General features: G+C 36.4%; 1 long non-coding RNA gene across 2 annotated transcripts; it reads left to right on the plus strand.

The window, feature by feature from the left end:
* The first annotated feature begins 699 nt into the window (after positions 1-699).
* Positions 700-6,743, plus strand: LOC127164465 (uncharacterized). 2 transcript variants are annotated; one of them, XR_007827655.1, is made up of 5 exons: positions 700-757; positions 844-918; positions 1,079-1,261; positions 5,564-5,721; positions 6,224-6,743. It is a non-coding gene; the product is annotated as an uncharacterized LOC127164465 (long non-coding RNA). The 2 variants fall into 2 exon arrangements; XR_007827656.1 differs by lacking the exon at positions 1,079-1,261.
* The last annotated feature ends 426 nt before the right edge of the window (positions 6,744-7,169 follow it).

A 7,169-nucleotide genomic window follows, 5' to 3' on the forward strand; every position in this document is an offset into this window, starting at 1 on the left:
CCTTAAAAGGTTATGCCCCTCTGTGGTGATTTTTGTGAATTACATCATTGCACGCCAAGCCTGACCTTAAAAGGTTATGCCCCTCTGTGGTGATTTTTGTGAATAACACTATTACACGTCAAGTTTTGTGAATTACACTGCTGCAAAAGTCTTATGAACTTAAATTTAACGTTGAGAGGTATGCCTTGATGCTAGACTTAGATTTATCTAACCTCTTTCACGTTTCGAATCAAAATATAATTTTTCATTACTCTAGGAGAGTTTACTGACTAGTTTTTCATGCCGCAACGCACATATTCAGTTAATCAACATTAAATTATCACAGAGTGGCATGTGACACTGATAAATTATACTGGATAAACAGAACATTTACTTACATTTGGTGCTTGACAGGTGTTTAATTTTCTCCCCCAAAATGAAGACACAGACATCCACAACTAGCATTTCTTCCTGTTCTCCGTCCAGCACTTTAGACCGCAAGATCTGTGGTAGTAAATCTGATTATTGCAAGAATATCTGTTTTAGACCAGTCAAGCCCAGTGACGGTGACAAAATCTTACGCTCAGATTTCTTTGTTTATTTTGCATTTTCTTGTTATTTAGCATGAGATTTAGTTTATTTTGAGGAAGATTGCACTATGTTATCATTTGTGTCTTTGCAAATCTCAATGTTAATGAAGAATTACTATTTTATCTTTGTAGTACACATGACTTGTGGACCATTAGATCCAGTTCATCAAGTTCATCCATCTCTGCCTGTGAGTATATATGTCAAATAACATTAACTATTATAACACTTTTGGTTATGCAATATGTAGCAGTTAATTATGTCTTTACCTTACAGAAATCAATAGAAGCAGAGCTCTGGGACGTGTGGACACACATTTGCTGTAATGATGGACATCTTGCTCATGGACAGGTAATGCTTATACTGTGTGTTGTTTGCTAGTTAATGTATAGGTTACCATCATTTTCTTTTTGAGGGTTCACTCCTTTGAAAAGCAAATGATGGTAACCTAAGTAGGTGGGGAAGGGACAGTGGCTGAAAATTTTGATACAGTTTTAAAATGTTTTCTTAGTTTTTCAAAAGCATAACCACTGCTGGTTGTGGTGCCGGAAGCTCCAGGGGGAGACCGTAACAGTCTCCCCCTTCTCTTCTTTGGGCGCGCCTTCACATACACTTCACCATTCACTCGTAACGAGGAGATCTGGCTGGGATCGAACCAGCAACCTCTGAACCCATGAGGCAGCACTCTTAACCTGTGAGCCACAGATCTCTTGTTTAAACATGTGAAGGAACTTATATTTCACTGTTAAATTTCAATAAACAAGTTAAAGCTTATTGTTGTGGTGGGATTTGAGCCTATGCTTTTACAAAAGCTATGTGCACAAAGCACACGCATTAGTCGCTAGAGCCACTGTGGCTGTCCGACTATGTGTTTGAATTTTGGGGCACTTCGTTGGATATAATGGCAACATTTTAACATAAGCAAGAATGGGATTTGAACTCAGGTTTCCATGATGTGAACACAACGCTTTATCAACTGAACCACTGAGTCTGGTGTGGGTTGTTTTGTTTTTTTTTCTTTTCTTTTTTAATGTGGTATTTTTTGATAGCTTTACTTTAAATGAGAAGAAACTGGAGCTGGCTGGGATTGAACCAGCAACCTCTGACCCATGAGGCAGTGCTTTTACCTGTGGGCCACAGATTTTTTGTGGAAATGGGAAGGAATTTATATTTTACTGTTATCTGGTGTTTTTTCCAATAAACAAGCTAAAGCTTTCAGTTGTTGAGTGGGTTTTGAACCCATGCTTTCACAACAGTCTTGTGCACAGAGTACATGTGTTAGTCACTAGCACCACCATGGCTGTTATACTGTGTATTGGCATTTGGGGCACTTTGTTGGATATAATGCCAACAATTTAACGTAAGCAGTAACAGGGTTTGAACTCAGGTCACCACAGTTAAATGAGAACACTTTACCAACTGAGCCACTGAATCTGGTATGTTTTGTGTAGTATTTTTGTTGTGAGCTTCACTTTAAATGGAGAAAAACATTTGCTTGTGTGGCACCCCCACCGAGCTGACTGGGATTGAACCAGCAATCTCCAAACCGTGAGGAAGCACTCTTACATGTGGGCCACAGACCTCTTGCTAGAGTTTGTTAAGGAACTAATATTTCACTGTTATCCTGTGTTTTTTCAATAAACAGTTTAAAGCTATCAGCTGTGGTGGGATTTGAACCCATGTCTCTACCACAGCTTCATGCACAATGCATGTGTATTAACCACCAGTGCCACCATGACTGTCATACTGAGTGTTGGCATTTGGGGCACTATGTTGGATATAATGGCAACAATTTTACATAAGCAATAATGAGATTCGAACTCAGATCGTCATTGTTTAATCACAACACTTTAACAGGTGAGCCATAGAAACTGCGGAGGTAAAGAATGGTTTGAACAGGTTTTTTTTGAGAGCTTTGTTACAAATGTTGAACTATTTGAAAAACTGCAGGATTTGAACCAGGGCTTCCATGTATGAAAGAAGAATCCTTATCCACTTAGCCACAGAGCCTGTGGTGCAATTTTCTTGTTTTCTGAAATACGTCTGTGCAAATCAAGTCTAATAACCTTAAATGGCTTGCGCCCTCCTGTGGTTATTTCTGTGAATTACACCACTACAAATGGTGTGTAATGAAGTTAAATGAGTTATGCCCTCCTGTGGTGATTTTTATGACTCACACCTCTGCAAATAAAGTGTAATGAACTTAAATGTGTTGTGCCCTCTTGTGGTCATTTTGTCAATTACATCAACTGCAAATCAAGACTAATAAACTTAAGATGCGTTGGGCCCTCCTGTGGTGATTTTTATCAATTACATCGACAAAAATTAAGTCTGCCCTCCTGTGTTGATTGCTGTGAATTACATCACTGCAAATCGAGCGTAATTAACTTAACATGCGTTGCGCCCTCCTGTGGTGATTTTTATCAATTACATCGCCATAAATTGAGTCTGCCCTCCTGTGGTGATTTCTATGAATTACATCACTGTAAATCGAGTCTAATAAACTTAACAAGCATTGCGCCCTCCGGTCGTTATTTTTATCAATTACAACGCCACAAATTGAGTCTGCCCTCCTGTGGTGATTTCTATGAATTACATCACTGCAAATCGAGTCAAATAAACTTAACATGCGTTTGCGTCCTCCGGTGGTTATTTTATCAATTACATCGCCATAAATTAGGTCTGCCCTCCTGTGGTGATTTCTATGAATTACATCACTGCAAATCGAGTCTAATAAACTTAACATGCGTTGCGCCCTCCTGTGGTGATTTTTATCAATTACATCGCCACAATTTGAGTCTGCCCTCCTGTGGTGATTTCTATGAATTATGTCACTGTAAATCGAGTCTAATAAACTTAACATGTGTTGCGCCCTCCGGTGGTTATTCTCATCAATTACATCGCCACAAATTGAGTCTGCCCTCCTGTGGTGATTTCTATGAATTACATCACTGCAAATCGAGTCAAATAAACTTAACATGCGTTTGCGTCCTCCGGTGGTTATTTTATCAATTACATCGCCATAAATTAGGTCTGCCCTCCTGTGGTGATTTCTATGAATTACATCACTGCAAATCAAGTCTAATAAACTTAACATGCGTTGCGCCCTCTGGTGGTTATTTTTATCAATTACATTGCCACAAATTGAGTCTGCCCTCCTGTGGTGATTTCTATGAATTACATGACTGCAAATTGAGTCTAACTTAAAATGCATTGCGCCCTCCTGTGGTGATTTCTATGAATTACATCACTGCAAATCAAGTCTAATAAACTTAAAATGTGTTGCACCCTCCTGTGGTGATTTTTATTAATTACATCACCACAAATTAAGTCTGCCCTCCTGTGGTGATTTCTATGAATTATGTCACTGCAAATCGAGTCTAATAAACTTAAAATGCGTTGTGCTCTCATGTGGTAATTTTTGTCAATTACATCGCCACAAATATGTTAAATATAGTTAATTTTAGTTCATAGAAGTTATAGTTTTTTGTCATTCTTTTTAAAGTTAATTGTGTAATTCTGTGTTAAAATTTAAAGTAAAGGTTGAGTTGCCCTCCTGTGGTGATTTTTGTGAATTACAATGCTGCAAATGGAAATCAGGAATTACCTGTTTTCTTCTGAAAAATGTTGAATGGTTATTTGTTGTTAATATGTTATAATTCTGTCAGTCATTTTTGTTTTCATTATGTAGTTATGTGTTAAATTTTAAAATAAAGTCTGTTACCCATGTTGAGAATAGTGTTCCTTTGCACTATCCATGACTTGTTTTAGATTGAGTATGTTTTGTTCTACTGGTTATGAAATGCATGTGCAAGTTTGTATGATAATATTTTGTTTCAGTATCAATAACTGTTAAAAAATAAAGTGGAATATTTCTTTTTCACATAATCCAAAACAAGTTAACTATGTTTTAAATTTTGGTTTTATTCTCTTTCTTCATTGTTCCAAGTTGTTCTATACAATTATTTGAAATAATGCAATTATTTTCAGTTAACCTGTACTTTAAGATGACAATGCCAAGAACTTAAAGATGTTGTACTGAATTTAAAAGTCTAAAAGACCCTTAAAACACATCATTAAAAACTCTCTAGCTCAGTGGATAGTCCTTTGTCTTTTAATACATGAACATTTTGGCTGAAATCCCATAATTGTTAAATCATTTTTCATATAAAACAAAGCTCTAAATAAAACCCCATCCAAAAAAAGCATTATCTCTGTAGACTCTGTAGTGGCTCAGTTGATAAAGCACTGTGTTTTAATCACATAGATGTGTTCAAATCCCACTACTGCTTACATTAACTAATTGCTATAATTTATGCTGTAGCTTAAAGTCTCAGTGACCCTTAAATAAATACATTCACAAGCTCCCAAACTCTGGCTCAGTGGATGATTATTTGCCTTTCACAGGTAAAGGTCTGGGTTCAAGGCCTAAGATTGCATAAGCTTTTCATGAAATAAAACTTAATTAAAAGCTCTTAATAAAATACTCATCCCAGACACTCTATTACTCAGTGGCTCAGGAGCTTAAATGTTGCATTTTAATCAAAGAGACCAGAGTTCAAAGCCCAGTATTACTTAATTTTAATTGTTGTAGGTAATGCCATGGATCCAAATCCAAAGCACCACCACCCATTACAACGTCTGTGGTTTAGTGGATAATTGCTTGTCTTTCATGTGTGACAATCTACCTTCAAACCCAAAAATTGCTGAACTTTTTATTTATATACAACTCAGCTTTCAATAAAACCCCATCCAAATGACACTCAATGCTTCAGGCTCTGTAGCTCAGGTGATAAAGCACTGCATTTTAATCATGGAGAACTGGGTTCAAATCTACTATTGCTTATGTTAAATTGTTGATGTCACAACAAAGCAGGCTAAAAGTCAGCAGTTAATTTGAAAGCAATGATGGTACTAGTGGCTAAACACACAGTGGTTGTAATTAAAGCTACAAAAAAAACACAGGTTTGAATCTTACCTTGCTCTTTTATGACAGTGGATTCCAAAATAATGGAGCAGGATGGCAAAAGTGGACATCTCTGGGATGGTAAATCAGACTATGCAGCCATGAGAGACTTGGACCGACTGGCAAACGCACCTAGGGTGGTAAATTAGCCATGATGTGAGAGATGAAGGCTGGGATGGAGACGAGAGGTGTGCCTTAACTATATTTATCTATTTATTTATTTTTTTGTTCACATCCAGAGCAGAAGGGAACGTGAACCCACAAGTCCTGTGTTGGGTTGAGGTCAAGAGCTCCAACCACTCAAGCACCTCCATCTCACATATGCAGTGGTATTGTTTTACTATTAGAAATAAACACATTTACACACATTAAAAAATAAATATTACCAGATTTAAAAACATGAAAAGATCAGTAAATATTTTGAGTTATAAGGGCTTTGCAAATGTTGAGGAATAGATACCTTTGAACAGTTTGTGTCTAATTACAATTAAATCAGGCTTTTTGCAAATGAATGCATTTTTTCAACATGCTCTCAGCCCGAAAAAGGGAAAGGAGAAAAGGTGTTATTTTCATTTGTTAGTTACACCAGATAGCAAATGCAAGCAATGTGAGGTTACTGGTGTAAGATGTGTTCATCACTCAAAACAAGCTAGCTCTGTTGCTTACGAATGTCGCTTGTTTTACTTTCAGAGATCGACGATGGAAGTACAAATACTTTGTCCAACAATCATGCTGAAGCATCTAAGAACTCTTCATAGCATCCCAATTATTTGTTGCTTCAAAAGATCAACCATAGTGTTGTGTTTTACTTTCTTTCTTTAATATTTATTTATCCATTCATTCATAATCATTTATCATTTAATCACTTTATTACAAGTTTGACTTGTCCTCCCCAATGTCTAAGTGGTTATGGCCCTGATTTATAATATTCGTTAAACCCCTTTATATGCTAATCTCAGTGATTCATTCAGTGATTAGTCATTTGTATCATATTATATTTTTTCATTGTTTAGTCTTATGATTGTGTGATTTCAAGGGCTATTTGTCTTCACAGGTAAGAGATAAGTGAATGTCTATATTTCAAGGTTAAGTGAAGCAGTAATTTTCCATTGCTTATGCTTGTGGTATAATAACACTTGCTAGATTTATGCTGGTCTTACAAGGTCTGAGCACTGAAATGTAAACAACTATGATTATTCAATAAACTCTGCCCTTTTCCTAGCATCATTACTTTGTCTCCAGATTCTGTTCTTTCTTGGCTTCCTCAGCCAGCTTCTTATCTGATAGAAGACTGTTAATATAATAGTTTTGTATTAGACAAAACTCTGCTGACTGCATTTTGGATAAAAGACAAAATGGATATCTTCTGACAGGATCTGACATTTCTGACATTTCTAGACTTAATCTAGTATTTCTAATATACTGTCTAACCATACTGATGCCAAGACTCAATATTCTTTCACAACAAAATGTGTGCTATTATATATTATTATTTTTAAAAAGTGATAAATAGCATGAATCATGAGACAATGGGAAAGGTGCCGCAAACAGTCTTTGCATAAGTTAATGACTTGATTTATCCATGTTTTCATAAGCCTCTGGTCATGGTGCTTTTTTGGATGAATGTCGACGCTTT

This window comes from Labeo rohita, chromosome 4 (assembly GCF_022985175.1).
Source record: "Labeo rohita strain BAU-BD-2019 chromosome 4, IGBB_LRoh.1.0, whole genome shotgun sequence".
Classification (NCBI taxonomy): Eukaryota; Metazoa; Chordata; class Actinopteri; order Cypriniformes; family Cyprinidae; genus Labeo; species Labeo rohita.